This window comes from Hirundo rustica, chromosome 7 (assembly GCF_015227805.2).
Source record: "Hirundo rustica isolate bHirRus1 chromosome 7, bHirRus1.pri.v3, whole genome shotgun sequence".
Taxonomy (NCBI): domain Eukaryota; kingdom Metazoa; phylum Chordata; class Aves; order Passeriformes; family Hirundinidae; genus Hirundo; species Hirundo rustica.
The window spans coordinates 28,984,899-28,999,990 of record NC_053456.1 but is presented as its reverse complement, the minus strand read 5'-3'; the positions used below and the strand labels follow the sequence as shown (position 1 = coordinate 28,999,990).

The 15,092-nt window shown below is 42.4% G+C and overlaps 1 long non-coding RNA gene across 1 annotated transcript in view; it reads left to right on the top strand.

Moving 5' to 3' along the window:
* The first annotated feature begins 631 nt into the window (after positions 1–631).
* The window catches only part of LOC120755169 (uncharacterized), a 71,913-nt gene continuing 57,452 nt past the window's right edge, over positions 632–15,092 (top strand). Inside the window, exon 1 of the long non-coding RNA XR_005701653.2 lies at positions 632–678. This is a non-coding gene — a long non-coding RNA (uncharacterized LOC120755169). The remainder of the gene's footprint in view (positions 679–15,092) is intronic.

Genomic DNA, 15,092 nt, shown 5'->3' with positions numbered 1-15,092 from the left:
CCCCTCCGAGGTGGAAAAGCAGCTCTGGACATCTACACCAAAAATTCATTGCTGACACCACCGAATCAGGGCTCTTGGGCTCTGGGAGCGGTCTGAGAGCAACAAACAGAAATTTACATGTGGCATCCATTGCCCTCGGTGCTAATCCGGAACAGCAAGTGAAACACAAACTGGGAAGATGGATGTAACAAATTTGCTTAAGAGAAAATTGTGAATACAAAGCTGATAGTTATCCAGCTCTTGTAGTCCACAGGCAGTCGTCCTGAGGTTGCAATAACATCTTTCTACCTTTATACAGGCGAAATAGCTAAAATTTAACAAAGCAATTCATTTCTTAATGGAGGGAGGGGAAACTGACCCACAGGCTGTCTCTGGTCATAGAACTGCCACTCTGTGAAATTCCACCTGCCCTTCCCCAATGCACACGTGAGCATTTGTCCTGTTCACACCTTTCTTTGCTGGTTCCCCTGACCGGGCACTGCCAGTCAGCTGTGCTCTCTCATTTAATCTGAAGTTCACTACCTGCAGCTGCTGCCAACGAGCCAAACCCTCCGCAGGCCCTCAGCTGAAATGTTTCACCAATCACACCCAAACTACAAAAGAACCCGCAACAAGGGTGCTATGCTGCTTAGTCTTCTGCGTTTCTGGAGTGGAAGGAGCCTCTGTGGTCTTCTAAAGGTATTTATGAACTGGTTTTTTGTTTGGGTTTGTTTTTTGTTTTTTTTTTTTATGGATTCTTGGTTTTGAGTTCCGTACTACTGCTTCATAAATTAGTCCTCTTGTGATTTCTAGGTTTTGTGGGATAATGCTAAAAAAATACGAAAGGGTTGTTTCAAATTTTAAGAAAAGTGGGAGACTTGATTGTCCTTGTTCAGTGGTTTATGTTTTTAATTGTGGTTTAGAAAAGTTATGCCATGTGACTTGTACACCCTGGAGTTTAGCCTGACTGTGGAGTGAATTACAGATAGGGAATTGCAGAGCACCTCTTTGGTCGTTTTGGGGTTTCCGGTCTGCCTCACAAAGTCACCTCTCTAATGGTGATTCCCAGGCTGCTGGTGCTGCTTCTGTGCCTGTCCCACCCCTCCCAGGTCAGCGGTGACAGGTAAATGTGCCTTGCAGAGCTCTCCATTTGCAGCGTATGGGGAGAGCTCCCCATATGGGTTCTGTGCTCCCCAGCTCTGCCTGGGCTCTGGGGAAAGGGGAGCTCAAAGCAATGCTTTAAGTTTTAGCTTTTGTGTTTTCCAGGTTCTGTGCTGCATTAGCATATATAACTCTGAACTTGGTATAAAGTGTTAGCAAGTTCTCTTCACAGTTTAGTTGGACAAAACAATCCTTTTCCAGCCCGAGAACCAAAGACACTGCCAGAGCTTCAGGCCCAGGATATATAAATGACAGTGAACTGAGGAGAGCAGACTGGGAGGATGGGACTTCATAACCTGAAACTGTAATTGGACAATTAACCCCAATGTGTAAATGGACCAAAATTTTCATATAAAACTGTGAAACTTATGGTATGCTGTCCATCTCGGGTGTAGCCTCAGGCAGGCTCTTGTACTGCCCAAGGTCTAGCCTTTGAAGGACTTTTATTTAAAACCTACTTTATTCCTTCAACACTGTCTAGCCTCTGTTCTAGGTAGCCTCTCAAGGCATCAGTAGGAGGGCTCTGGAGGCTCTGTTTTATTCAGCTTTGAAGGTGGAACTGAGGTTCAAATTTAGGAAGTAGAGTGGTGATAAAATCTTCAAAGATTATCGCCAGATGGTAAAATTGGTACAACTCTTGTTTCTGCTCCTTTCTGGTGGAATGCCTTACCTCATGGCTGTTCATGTGAATGAAATCTATACCTGCTTACTGAATGTGTTTGTATTTGCTTGATTTTTTTTTTTTTTTTCCCCCTACTCTCGTCTGCATATAAATCACTCAGGTGATGCTGCTGACAGATCCTGTGGCTATATTTAATTATAAAATCCTGTGTTTTCTTAAGCTAATTATCTCTGCCACCCTTGAAATTCAGATTAAGTTTCTGCTTCTGAAGAAAAACACGTTTTAAACTGCACACTCTGGGGTTTGTTGTTGTTGTCTTTTGGTTCTGTTTCTTTTGCTAACATAACAACATAAGGGTGTTTTCCAACTGAGCACCTCTTTGTGAGGTAAAAGCGAGGCCTGCGGTGATTATAGCCAGTCAAATAGCAGGGCTGTAGCTGGAAATATATATTATATGCCAGTGTGCTGAGAGGCACTGAGAGAATCTGGTAAAGAAAGCTGCCGATACATTGCATCTTGAACACTTTAACAATTATGTTGATTGGTTTTTTCCCCTCTCTTTGTCTGACAACACTCACAAGTGTTTGTGATTTTTTTCACGGATAAAGCTCCTGAAACTTTCTTTTCATTTCTGTGAAAATACAGAATAAAGGCACATTTAAGACAGCGTTTCTCAGAGCAGATGAGCTCCCAAGGGGCTTAGTTTCTCAGGGCTGGCAGATGATAAAGGAAGAAGCTCGTTTTGATGAAAGAATTTGGAGAATCTGGATGAATAATGGCAGCTAGTACGCGTAGAAGCAGGAATGTTTTTCTCTGGCTTTTGACCATGGATGAATATCTTAAAGCTTGTCATCAAGATAAGTAGTTTGAAACTGTATTAATGATTAAAGTGAAAGGAGACTGTGGGAGGCAGAAGAGGGAGAAAAAGGGAATTCATACAGTGCTGTGGGTGGCTCTTTTCTTTTCAAGAGCATCATAAAACATAAGGGTGATAAATACAGGGTAAGGACAGAACAGTTGCAAGATTCTGGTGGAAAGAAGAAAACATGGTTGGACAATTAGAGAACATCCATAGAGCTGGGCTGAAGACTAGGAATGCAGAGCACATCTGAATGGCAAGAGCAACAATCTACCTTAATTTGAGCCTTCAGGCATGTAAAATTGTACCAAGAACTGAGTTCCAAATATTGGGATAAATGGAGCCAGAACTGAAAGAAAGCTGATAGGATGAAGCAGATACTGAAAGCCACTAAGAATGGGAGATGTAACAAGAAAGGGTAGTGGAGGCAGATAATTGGAAAGCTGGAAATGGAGAAATAATTAAAAAAAAAAATCCATGAAATAGTCTTTTGTTATTAATTTCTTGTCACAGGGTTATTCAGAAAGGAGGGGGGAAGTTTTTGTTTTATTTTTTCTTTACACCACTTGGCATTAGTAGAACTTGAGTGAGCAACTCTGCTTTTCCACCAGTCCCACCAGGGAGAGAATCCAGCCTGACATAAGTGATCTCTTTGGTTTTCATGTATCCTATTCTCCCAGTGGACTTTCTGTGGAGTTGAACAAAACCAAGAGAAAAGTAAAGTAGTGTAGCAATGTCAGGAGTGTGTTGAAAGAAATAAAGAAGTGGTTTTGAGCTGTTTCTGTGTTTAATTGTGTAGAAGGCAACAGTGTTTTTGGCTTATTGTAATGCTGTGGGGGTTTAATGTTAATTGTGTGTGGGTTTTTTTCTAATTTACTGTGTTTGGTTGGGGTTTTTTGGGTTTTTTTTTGACTTTTTCTTTCATGTTTAGGCTTTCCTATGCATTGCTCCCAAAGTTCTCTTCTTTCTTATTTAGTGGAACTCTACCGGCTTGTATTGGTGGTTAAACAGGTCATCTTTAACCTTATTTTCTATCCTGAAGTGTAACTTTAACAATTAACCTATTTATGCAATGAAAAGAAAGTAACGTGGCAGAAGTGACATTAAGAGGGGAAACTGCTGTTATTAAAGTGCTATCAGGTGAAATTAGCATCTTCACAAATAACTGCTTTCATCTTAGAGCCTCCTCGTGTTAGAGTGAACCCTGGCCACTCCCATATGTCAGAAATATTTCATTAACGCTCTTGAGGTGTATCAGCGAGCACACTGGAGCTTTTCCTTTAGCAATATGGTACGGAGGGTTATCTGCTGAGCAGGAGCGTCTGATCTGCGTGCAGCTAAACTAGAAGCATGTGCTAGTATGAAAACCACAAGCAGTAGTTTGTTAATGATCTTTTATGGATGTTTTCAAAATAAAGCCATCAAACCCTGCTATAATAAGGTCAGATTAGCTCTGTTTTGTATGTAAAAGGCATGTGAGGGAGGCTTGCTGTCTACATCTGAAATCTTAAACCTGGTGACAAACATGTTACATGTGCTGTCATTACAGGAGTTTAGAGATGCCACTGGGTTTGAGGTCAGGAGGGACTGAGTATCGACTGCTTGTGCTTTCTCTACCCCACAGAAATCTCATCCAGCAGGTCCTGTGTGAGGCCCATCACTTCTAGCTAAGCTAGGATGTAATCTTTACATTGATTCCAAACTCTATGCGATGAAGGATGCAGATGACACTTGTTAAATTTAATGGTGGAGTTAATATAACTGGGTAACAACTGTAGCATACATTTGTTTAAATTTGAAATATGATAATTGAGCCTTCAATGGTCTGAAGAAGTGGTGGAGCAGCTTGTTTGCTGAACAGTTCTAGTTTAATATGGCAATATCTACAGTGCTCTGCATCACCTGGGTTCAGAGCCTGTGTGGGATCTCCCAGATCTGCCTCAGAGCTGCACACTTTGAAAAAAGATGATCTCTGTTCATGGAGGCTGCATCATCCCCAGCCTGGGCTCGATTGAAGGTGATGTTGTCTGTACCTGGAGGCAGTAAAACACAGCTTTCAGCAGAGCCCCTTGTATTTCCCTGCTTAAAAACTCAGCTCTGTAGGCGCTCCAGGTGGAATCAGACAGTTTGCTGACTTTCCCTTCCTGTGTAGGCTGCCTTTAAGCATGCTAAAGTTTAGCTCTGTGTTTACTGAGATTGTCCTTGATCCATTGTCATCACAGTATGACTATTGACAATACTGTTATTTGACATCCCTCCAAACAATTATTCCAGGATTTCTATTTTTTTTTTCTTTTTCAGTCTCCAAAACCTGACTTGGTTTATCCTGAACAGCAAAGTCACAAAAGCTAGCAAAATTCCATGCAAGTGGAGGCATGAGAATGTTAGAGCATCCTGCCTGACATTGCTTCCTGAGAGGTGGTTCTGTGAGGCACAGTGGTGTAAGGTGGACATTTTCAGTGAAGCAATGGCACATCTGGACTTGAGGTGCACAGTAGGTATTTGAACCTCTGGCTGAAGCTTGCTGAAGTCTCTATGTGACTGTGAAGTTCATACATTTGACTGTCAAAAAGGATTTGTTTAGTGACTTTTTGTCAGGGTATCCCAGTGTTACCATGATGGAAGTAGAGTTCAAAACTCTATTGATTTTTATGCAGCAGCTTTTAAGCTCTCTTGATCATTTTAACTTCCCCGAAGGGTCAGAAATGTTTAGTTTGTTGTGTAATTCTTCACATTTGGCATCATCCACTGAAGCTTTCTGGCTTGCAACTGTAGTAAACTACACCTGTGAACTTGTGAAAAATATTAAATTCAAAATATGTTTTTGGCATGAAGGGTTGAAAAATCAGAATCAGCTAAAAAGTGGAAGGATGCATTATAACAAGACTTGAAGTCATTTAAAACCTGGATCGAAGTCTTTTCTCCAAGTGAACCTGACAGTGTCAAACTGAAGCATGTTTAATTCTAGGTGTGAAAGTGGAGCATGGAGCCTTCAGAAGGGAGCAGGTTCTACTGACTTGAGAATGCTACTGGAGTCCTCATATTTACAAAGTCTTCCATTGCAGGGACTCGGTACCCGATGATAACTGTCTGATAAAGTGTGTCAAAAAACTTGTGCTTTAGTTCAAACTTGTAAATGAATTATATTTATTGAACAAGAAGAGTTTTTTGAGTGAGACTACTCCATGTCACGTGTTTGGGGTTTTTTCCTCTTGCTCTCATTTCTTTTTACTTGGCAGGGTAGGGGGTACCAATGTTACTGCTGAGTTTGTTAATTTAGTAGAAGTTAGAGGCACAGTCACTCATGCAGCAACACACAATAAACAGCAAGACTGTAATAAACACATTGCTGTGTTAAAAATACATGGAAGAAAACGTGCAAATAACAGTGCTGTGGGTGTATCCCTCACGGGCTGATGGGTCTTCTGTCAGAGCAATTAAAAAAAGAAATCCACGGCAGGCCGAATGAAGGGAGGTGAACACAGAAACACCAGTGATGATGAGCTTGTGTGGGAGCATGCTGGAGCCAGGCTGGGAGGTGGTTTTGTAGGGAAGATGCAGCTGGTTTTAGGGGATGGATCTGGCTCATGGAAGAGATTTGTATGAGGATTTGGAAGGGGCCAGCCTGCACGTGCTGCATTAGCCCTCTGTGCACAGCCAGCTCGTGTTTGAGGACATGTGGAAGTGTCTTTGGGAGAGAACAGGGTGTGATGTGCTGTGGCTGCTCCCAGGCACCCTGCCCTTGGCTGGGTCAGCTCCTGAGGGCTGTGTTCTCTGTGCTGCTGGAGGCATGAGCGCTCTGGGTGTTTTTGCAAGCACAGGAGATGCTGTCTCACTCAGCAGGCACAACATGTACACCTTTTGCTCTGTGTCCACAACTCAGGGGTGGGGGGAAGCAGATAAACTCTGCCGTCCTTGCCCTGGCAATTTGTAGCAGCTCTAACTGTCAATTAGCAGGTACCAGAAATATCAATTAGAGATACCAGACCAGAGAGGTGCTAAAGACCTAAACAGAGGTGTGTTTTCCCCATTTCTTGGTTTGGGGCGTTTATTCCTAAAGAGGTGTATCAATAGGAGTGTCTGAGAACAGACCACTTGATGATGGCAGACACAATCTTCCAGTGTGTCCTGAGGCACAGCAACATTTGGTAATCCTGTTTCTTCCAAAGCTCTTGGTTCATGCAAGGTGTTTTGTGCTCTTTGTGAGCTCAAGCCTCCCACCCTCCTAAGAGGGAGAGAATGCTGTTGGTCTACACTGAGAACAGGAGAGAGGTATGTCTGATTGCTGAGGATCTAGTATAAATTTCAAATTGATAGGGAAAACTTTTGTGCTTTTTCATTGTCTCAATGATTGAGTGTGAAGGTATTTTTAGTCTGAACAGAGTATTTTTCAGCACCACCTATTTCTGTACATTTTACTCTTTGGAGTGCTGAACAAATGGAGCTAATGTTTAATGGAGAACCACTCCTCTTATTTTTGCCCTGTAAAAGGGGAGTCTGTCTTGTCACTATCTGTGAATGACTTGATTGATCTATTTACTGTTTTGATATATAATCTTGTACTGATTAATTGCTGGCACTGAGGAGATGGTTTACAGTGACATGGCTGATTCAGGCCTAAAAATCCAATGTCATTCCAAAGCCCCTTGCTGGCTGAGGAGCAATGGTGAGCTCTGCTGTCAGAAGGGATCATGAGGGTTTTGCTCTTATGCTGTACAACATGAAATGTGTCCAGTGCAGCAGGGAATGTGGTGACCGTCACACCAAACCCTGCCTCTGCTGGCAGTAACTTTCTCCAGGACTGCTGTCCCTGGCTTACAGCTACGGGTACACCCTGCCTGTTTCCCCCTGAGCTGGCTGCACACCAGTGAGTGGGGTTTTACTGCAAAGCCTTGGCTCAGGGGCTGATCCCCTATAGATGTCCCAGGCTGTCCCTGCTGCAGCTGCGCAGCCCACCAGGATTGTTAGCTCCTGCCGGGGAGGTGCGGCAATGTGCTGTGTGTCCCTGCTGATCACAGCCCTCTCTGGGGATTTGCAGTGTCTGAAGGATGTGGTGATAAAGGAAGTCTGCTAGAAGAGACAGGTTGTAAGGAAAACAACGCAAAAAGGGACAGCATTATAATTTAATTAGAAATTCTGTGACGGGTTGCATCAGTGTAGTCCTTGATGAACTCTGTCTTATATTTGTCTGAGTTTATGCTGTGCTGCTGTGGGAGGAAGAGAGAAAACCACACAAAATGTTGTTTTAAACCCCTAGGTGTCTAATTTCAGTGAAATGAGGTGATTTCTCCCTGCTGCCTCAGAGCAGGGGGTGTGCATGAGAGACAGCCCCATGTCATGCACCGAGCCCTGCTGGGCCTGGAACGTGGTGTAACGACAGATGAGTGCAGGAGCAGATCTGCAGCACAGAGCCTGTCTCAAATCCATGCTGTCACTTCAGACAAATAACCAGGAGGTCTGTTACTTCTTACACAGCACTCATTTAGCATGCCACACCAATAAAATCTCATTGTCCTGTATTCAGTTAGGATGTATTTCTATTTGCATTTCAATTACTGGTTCTAAGCGGCTCTGGAAAGATGTCCAGATCCTCAAAATACTTAGAGATTTAACTCCTATTTTACCTGGAGGTTTCTGAAAAGTTTAGTGTGGAAAATAAAAGCTGGAAGTGTAGAACAGCTTGCATTATTTTTGGTCCCGGTGTTTGTAGAATCGTAAGCTGTGGGAAAAAATAGAAAGTATTGGCCAAAGAAGAGGCAGCAGGAAACAAAACACTTTCAAAATCCCCACTATGTTATCCTAACAATAATAAAAGAAGGGAAATATAAAACAAAACTAGTGTTTGAGTGAAGTTGCTTGGTGGTTTTTCTTTTTTCCCCTATGTGTCAGTACTCGCTTTGTACCGACCCAGCAGTTCAAGGGCAACCAGTTTCCTGTAAACCAGCCAGCAGTGCTTCAGTTAATGCCTTTAGGTTTTTCTGGATAAATATAAATGTGGTTCTTCTATCAATGTAGATAATGTGTGTGTCATCCATACAAATAGCACAAATGCATCTTTGCTAAGCAACGCTTAACAAGTTTCCTGTGTCACCCTCCTTTTATTTAGTACCTCTTACATTTGTTTTTCTTTCATCTCTGAAAGCACAGATCATTATATGCTATTTCTTAGATGTTGATATGAGAGCATCACTGTTGCTTGAAATTTATATCTTACAATCAGTGAAGTACTTTGCCATCTAGACACATCCATGGTTTTCTTTTTGGTGCTGATTGTCTGAATTTTTGTGTGGCTTCCTGAGGAAGGTGACTTTTAATGTTCCTGGCAGTGTTAGAGTGACAATTTCAGCTGAAAGGATTGCCTTCCATGGTATCTCTTGAAGAAGTGCAAAGTTTTGAGAAGAGCAAGAAGAACCTGCTAGCCAGGCCATGAAAGTATCTCTTGCAAGCAGGGTATATCCTTCATTATTAATATGAGGAGGATTTATTTCCTGGCCTCCTCTAGTACACTTCCTCTCCTCTATTTTTATCTAGTCTTACTTAAGCAAGGGAACCAAGTACAACTGTCAAGCACTTCAACCATTGAAAAAAGAATTTTCTTTTCTGGTTGTAACTCAGAATTTTGTCATTTAATGTTAATTCAATAGAAATTTCAAGGGCTTTGTTCTAACATCAAGCATAACTTATTTTACCAATCTGCTAGTGTGTGTATATACTTGTGTTAGTTCTGGATGTCTTGACGTGCATGGCATGGTTAAATTTAATGTCATTACATTCAATAACTTCAGAAAAGCACAGTGAGGTGTTAAAGGGAAGCATGTTATTAATAAGGCATGTTTTGAAAATGCTACATAAGGAAATACTTTGCTATTCAGTTACTTAGTGCTTCAGGTGTATCTTGGAATGTGGCTTTTTTGAGAAATAAAACTATTCTTACAGAGCTAGTTTTGACAAATAGTTCTTTCTCTTTTTTGAAGACTGTAAAAAAAAATGTTCCGTTTTATCATTAGTTTTAATTTAATTTGGCTCTACCACTGACTTGCAGGTATGCTACTGATGATGTGAAAGTCTTCCAAGAAAGTTTAAAATATTCTGCCCAATAATATGGCAGGGTTTTTTGTCTAGAGAACTACTAGAAAAGAGTTTCATCTTTTTGTGATGTATAAGTATTTTTCTTTGTTGTAATCCAGTTTAGCTTATGTTAAAATGCTAAGGAAATGCATTTGTTTCCAAGCCAGATCACTTCCTAATGCTCTCAACCTTCTTATGGCTGGAAGATCTAATTTAAAAAAGCATTTATCTTTCAGCATGGAGCCAAGTTGGTTTTCTACTTGTGTGTTTTGGAACTTGTCAGAGACTGGGGGGTGCCCATTGCTGGATGCCAGCATTGCCCAAACCTCCTCTGGCTGCAAAGAGGGAAGGTGACATTGGCTCTCATTTCAGAGACAAAATCTGAGCTCCCACTGGGGTTCCCTTCAGCCATGTCTGCTCTTGCTTTCTCCTGCTGAAAGGCAAGATTTGTCATCTTAACTGAGCAAGACATGCTTCAGGGTCTTCCTTGTTAGCACACTGCTTTCTGTCCCGATGCCTCTATGTTCTGGAAGAGCTGCAAATCTTCTGTTTCTACTGGAAGAAATGTGAACATAAGCCTAGAGTCTTTAAGTGTTGTGCCATGTTAACTTGTCCTCTTCCAGAGGAGCAGCTGTTCCTCTGCCTAAGCAGGAGCTGGGGCATTTCTCCAGCTGCCCAAGGAAAAGGTACTTTGGTGCTCCCTGTGACAGTGCTGGCTTGACAGCATGGATCAACCAACAGCTCCTGTTGGCTCTTGTGCTCTGCTGGCATCCCTTTCTTTACTATCTAAAAACAAAACCTACCTGGAGGAGAGGCAGAATCTGAGGAATCCTCTTCTCCAGTGCAGTAATTGGTGTGGAGATTCCCAGTGTCTTGCTCTGTTAGGGTGTTGTTAAGGTTTTTTTCTTTTTTTCTCCTTTTAAGACCTGGAAACCCTGCTTATAATTCAAGTTGCTGGTGCATCTGACAAGACGGATATGAAACCCTATTGCCAATCTATACACAATTAAATAACAATTTATTGTGATGCTCTGGCATTCTGTCTGCATTACCTGCTACCAGATATTAATTCAGAATGAAGGAAAGTGGCCTGGAAAGATGAAAATAAACAGATTTGGTAAAAACATAGTAAATTTAACAAAACCCAATTTACTAAAGCAAAGTCCATGTCTCGTATGCATGTAAGAATAATAAGGATTAATTTTCTCAAGGATTTCATATTAGACTTATTTTGAAGGGAAAATAATTAATGGGATGCTAATAATTTGTAATGTTGCCAAAAATAAGCTGTTACCTTCTCACTACAAAACCTATTTTTTCTTCACACATGTTAAGCCTCTTTTCAATAACAAGAATTATGCTTCTGATAATGTTTGTCTAAAACCTTCAAAAGCGTGAAGGTAATCTTCAGAAAGAAGACAGTTCAAAACAAAAGCAGCTTTAATCTGTTTCTGTCATCTGAGAGCAGCGTGGCAGTGGGTGGCTGGCACGGATGCATCTGTTGGAGTAGGAACCACCAGGTTCCTTGGAGCCCAAAGTCATTTGCTCTCACTTGCAGAAGCCCAGACAAAACCATATCACCCCTTCATGGTGGCAGAATGAAAATAATAACCCAACCCCCTGCTGAACAGGAGCCTTGAACTGGGGTTTATACTCTAAAAGCCTTTGTCAGTGCATAAACATATTCCTGATATCAATAGGAATAATAATAAATATATTCCTGATATTAATAATTAATAGGCATTCCACTCAGCTGGCTGTGTCCTTCCTCTCCCATGGACACCCCTGTGGTCTGAGTAAAGCCTTCCTATGAGCCAAGCTTTAAATGAAGCTGTCGTGGGGAGTTTATGGTGCCACAGGAAGTTGGAATAACAAATTGCCATCACTAGCTCGCTTCAAAGAAAGGCACCACTGCTCGAGTGCAATAAAATACTGAGGAGGGTAATCTATTTAAAGCGCAGCCCGTGATGTTCTTCCCTGGGTGTGAACGTCTGGGACAGCTCTCCAGCTGGTGGGAGCTGGCACTGCTTCACTTGCTCGGGCAGGGATGTGTGGATTTGCTGCAGCTGAGGAGGAAAACAGCTCTGCAGTTGGAATGTGCTTTTTCATGTACAGAAAAAGTTGAGTCTAATCCCAAGTTACGAGTGAGAGTTGAAGTGTGGGAAGATGTTTCTTTTCCTCCTTTTGACAAAGTTTTCTGCATGTTTAGAGTAGAAAAAAGTGGCTTTGTTTTCTGATTTCAGTAAGTCCTCTGGTTCTGGAATGTTCTGGGATGTTCATGCAACCCAGCCATATTCTGCCCAATAATATGGCAGGGTTTTTTGTCTAGAGAACTACTAGAAAAGAGTTTCATTTTTTTGTGATGCCAAGGTGGGGGGTGGGGGGGTGGGTTGGTTGGAGGAGCTCTCCAGTGTGAAACCTTGCCTGACTATCTGCAGGCAGGAAGCTTCTAAGCTGAGCACAATGACCAGAGTAAGATAAATTAAATGGCCCCGTTCTTCTTAAATATTAAAAGGAAGACAACAGAAAGCAGTTTGTATTTTGTGCTACATGCAGCTCAGAATTCATTACTTAAAGATATAATGAGAAGAGTGGGGTGGAGGTTATCTCCTCCCTGCAGGCAGGTGGAAGATGATTTGATGTGTGGCACTCCAGTCTCCAGACCCCCTGCAGCAAATTGGTCGTCTCTTGGCTGCTCACTGGTTTTCCACCTTGTCACCTTCCTCGGGTTTTCATCTGCAGTGCTCTCGATGGCAGCCTCCTTCCACAACTTACTGGGAGCAGGGAAGGAAATAACTTTCACAACCAATACATCTTTGCTCTCTTACTGGGAATCCCTTGCACCTCACTTGTCGGTAATGGAAGCCACCAGTTGTCTTCCGAAATGCTCAAACCTTCTTTATTGTACATGTCTGCCATTTATTAATAAATAACCAAGATGTAAATAGCACTTTAAGTATTGTTTTCCCTTCGCTTTTATTGCTTCTGGTGACTTGCATACCCTTCAGCAGATGTGCTAGTCCTGAGTGGTATTAGAGAGTAGTTAAATTCTTGGCTAAAGGAAAACCAAAATAAATAGCACACTAGTAAAATTCATCATATTTTTCTCATAGTCCAAAGGAATCCAGCAATATGACTGTCTAGGACCCGGCTTAGTGTCTAGCTGAAACTGTTTGTGCTGGGTTTTGCATGGAGTTATTACAGCTTAACTACACTCCATAGTCTTTGACATTGCTGGAGAGACGGGAAATAAAAAGGCTCATTAACAATGACGGCCTTCAGGAAAGAAAGAACTTAGCATGAAATCTATAATTTTTCCTTCTGGACTTCTGATCATAAACTAGAAGGTAATTTATCAGGTTGATAAATAAGGAAAAAGGTAAAAGGGGGGGGAGGCTGAGGGCGTGTAACTTTGAAACAATACTGAGGTGCAGGTGGCACTTCGTTTAGCTTTAGAGATGTAAATGTAGTTTAATCAGGAACTTAGGAGTAGCTGCTGTATCTGAACTGGTGAATTACCTGAGCATCGTTAAATGGGTTGTTGAACCCCCTCTTTCAAGGGGTTTAATCTTGTATCTTCCTTGTGAGAGGCAGTTAAAAAGCCTCGTAGGCAGGTATCAGAGGGCTCTGCAGGGAGAGACACTTGCAGAGTCTCACTTGCAGCATCACGATTCAGTGGTTTCTCAGTAATGTTTATTCAGCCCGTATGTCCTGCATTCCAAGCAGAAGTGTTGTGTATGACTCCCAAAGCTGTGCATTCAACTTAGTCCTGTTGAGGCACAGCGCCACTGGGGGATTTGTGTAGTTTCTCTTCTTAATCTCTTTGCTCCCTTCCCTTCAAAGGGAAAGCAAGTTAGCTTCTTTCACCCTCATTCACATCTTCAAGATGTTCATGCTCACATTTTGCTTGGCATCCATTGGTGTTGCAGCCACAGGTCTCTCTCATGGCTTCCTTTTCCCCGTGCAAGCCACCTTTGCTGCTCTCAGACCTTCCCATACGCTTTCCTGTGATTCATTTTCCATACCCATACGTCATTCAAAAGCATTGCCCAAGGTACCCTTTGTTAGGAGGAAGCTATTGGTGTGCTTTGGGTCTGGTTTGGAGGTCCCCGCAGCCTTAACTTCAGGTCTGAGCTCGGGGAAGGCTGGGAGGGATGGTGATGCCCTGGCACAAAAGGCCTGGTGAGTCAAGTACAGGCAGACAAAAGTTAGACATGTCCTAGGGTGATCCTGGCATGTGCACATGCAGCTGGATTTCAATGGACTCCCAGAAACTCTAGAGGGGCTCCCAGGAGCACCTGTGGGAGAAATAAATGCCAGCTGCCTCTTTAGGATGAAAATAACCTATGTATTGGTATGTGTTTGAGGGCAGTCCAAAGAGCCCTCGAGCCTTTGGTGGTTCTCTAGCACCTGAGCCCTCTGTGACTGTGTGTAACTGCCCAGCACAGAGAGGAGAAGCAAACTGGGCATCTTGCCACCATTGGAAATAGCCAGCAAACCATTTACCAGGGAGATGCAGACCCTGAGCCACCCCTGAAAGCAGCTTTCGCTCACTGCTGTTCCCAGCATTAGAAATGCAAAGGTCTGTTCTGTGCATTTTATGCAAAGCAGATTGAAATCAACATCACACTTCATTTGGCTCCCAGCAGTTGAAGAGAGAAAATGCATAGAAATCCAAACATATTTATTTTAGAGTATTTTTCAACAGGGAAAATCGAGCACCTGGGGAAAGCAGTGGGTTTGGGCAGTGGATGCATTTAGGATGAAAAGGTTACTATGTATTCAAAGCTGCGATTTTTGCAATATGCAGTTAGACATGCACACAATCTTTAATACCTGTGGGGTTGAAAAAAGCACAATGCAGTTCGTTCCTAACCCACAAAAGGGCTGCCACAGAGGCGTTGTCACTCAAACTTCTGCACTGTAAATTCCCTGGTTCTCTGCACAGACAGAAAGGAGGATTTTCTGTCATGTGTTCAGCGGTGAAGTACTTGCAGGAATTTCACAGGTCGGTGCTAGTGAAAACCTCACTGACAATGTATTTGAAGGTGTTTGCTAATGACTTCTGTTAATTGTTACAGGAGCTTCAAGTTCTAAAAATGGCCATTCATGGTTTGCGGCCTGTGAAACTCCATTTCATTAAAAAATGGCATTTCCCTTGTAAAGAGAGCTCCTTCTCTGGGTATTTCTGCTAGATAAAAATTGTAGAGTTTGTGGGATTCTCACCATTGTTGAATAAGTATGTGATACTTTAAAAGATCCCTGCTGCTGCCTTGGAGACAAAGCTAAGCAGTCTTTTGCTCATCCATTGCTACTGGTTTTCCCGTCTTGCTCATCAGGGAGGAATTCTTTCTTTGATCTTCCTTTTCTGGCTGAGATACCTGTAGAAGCTCCTGTTGTTCT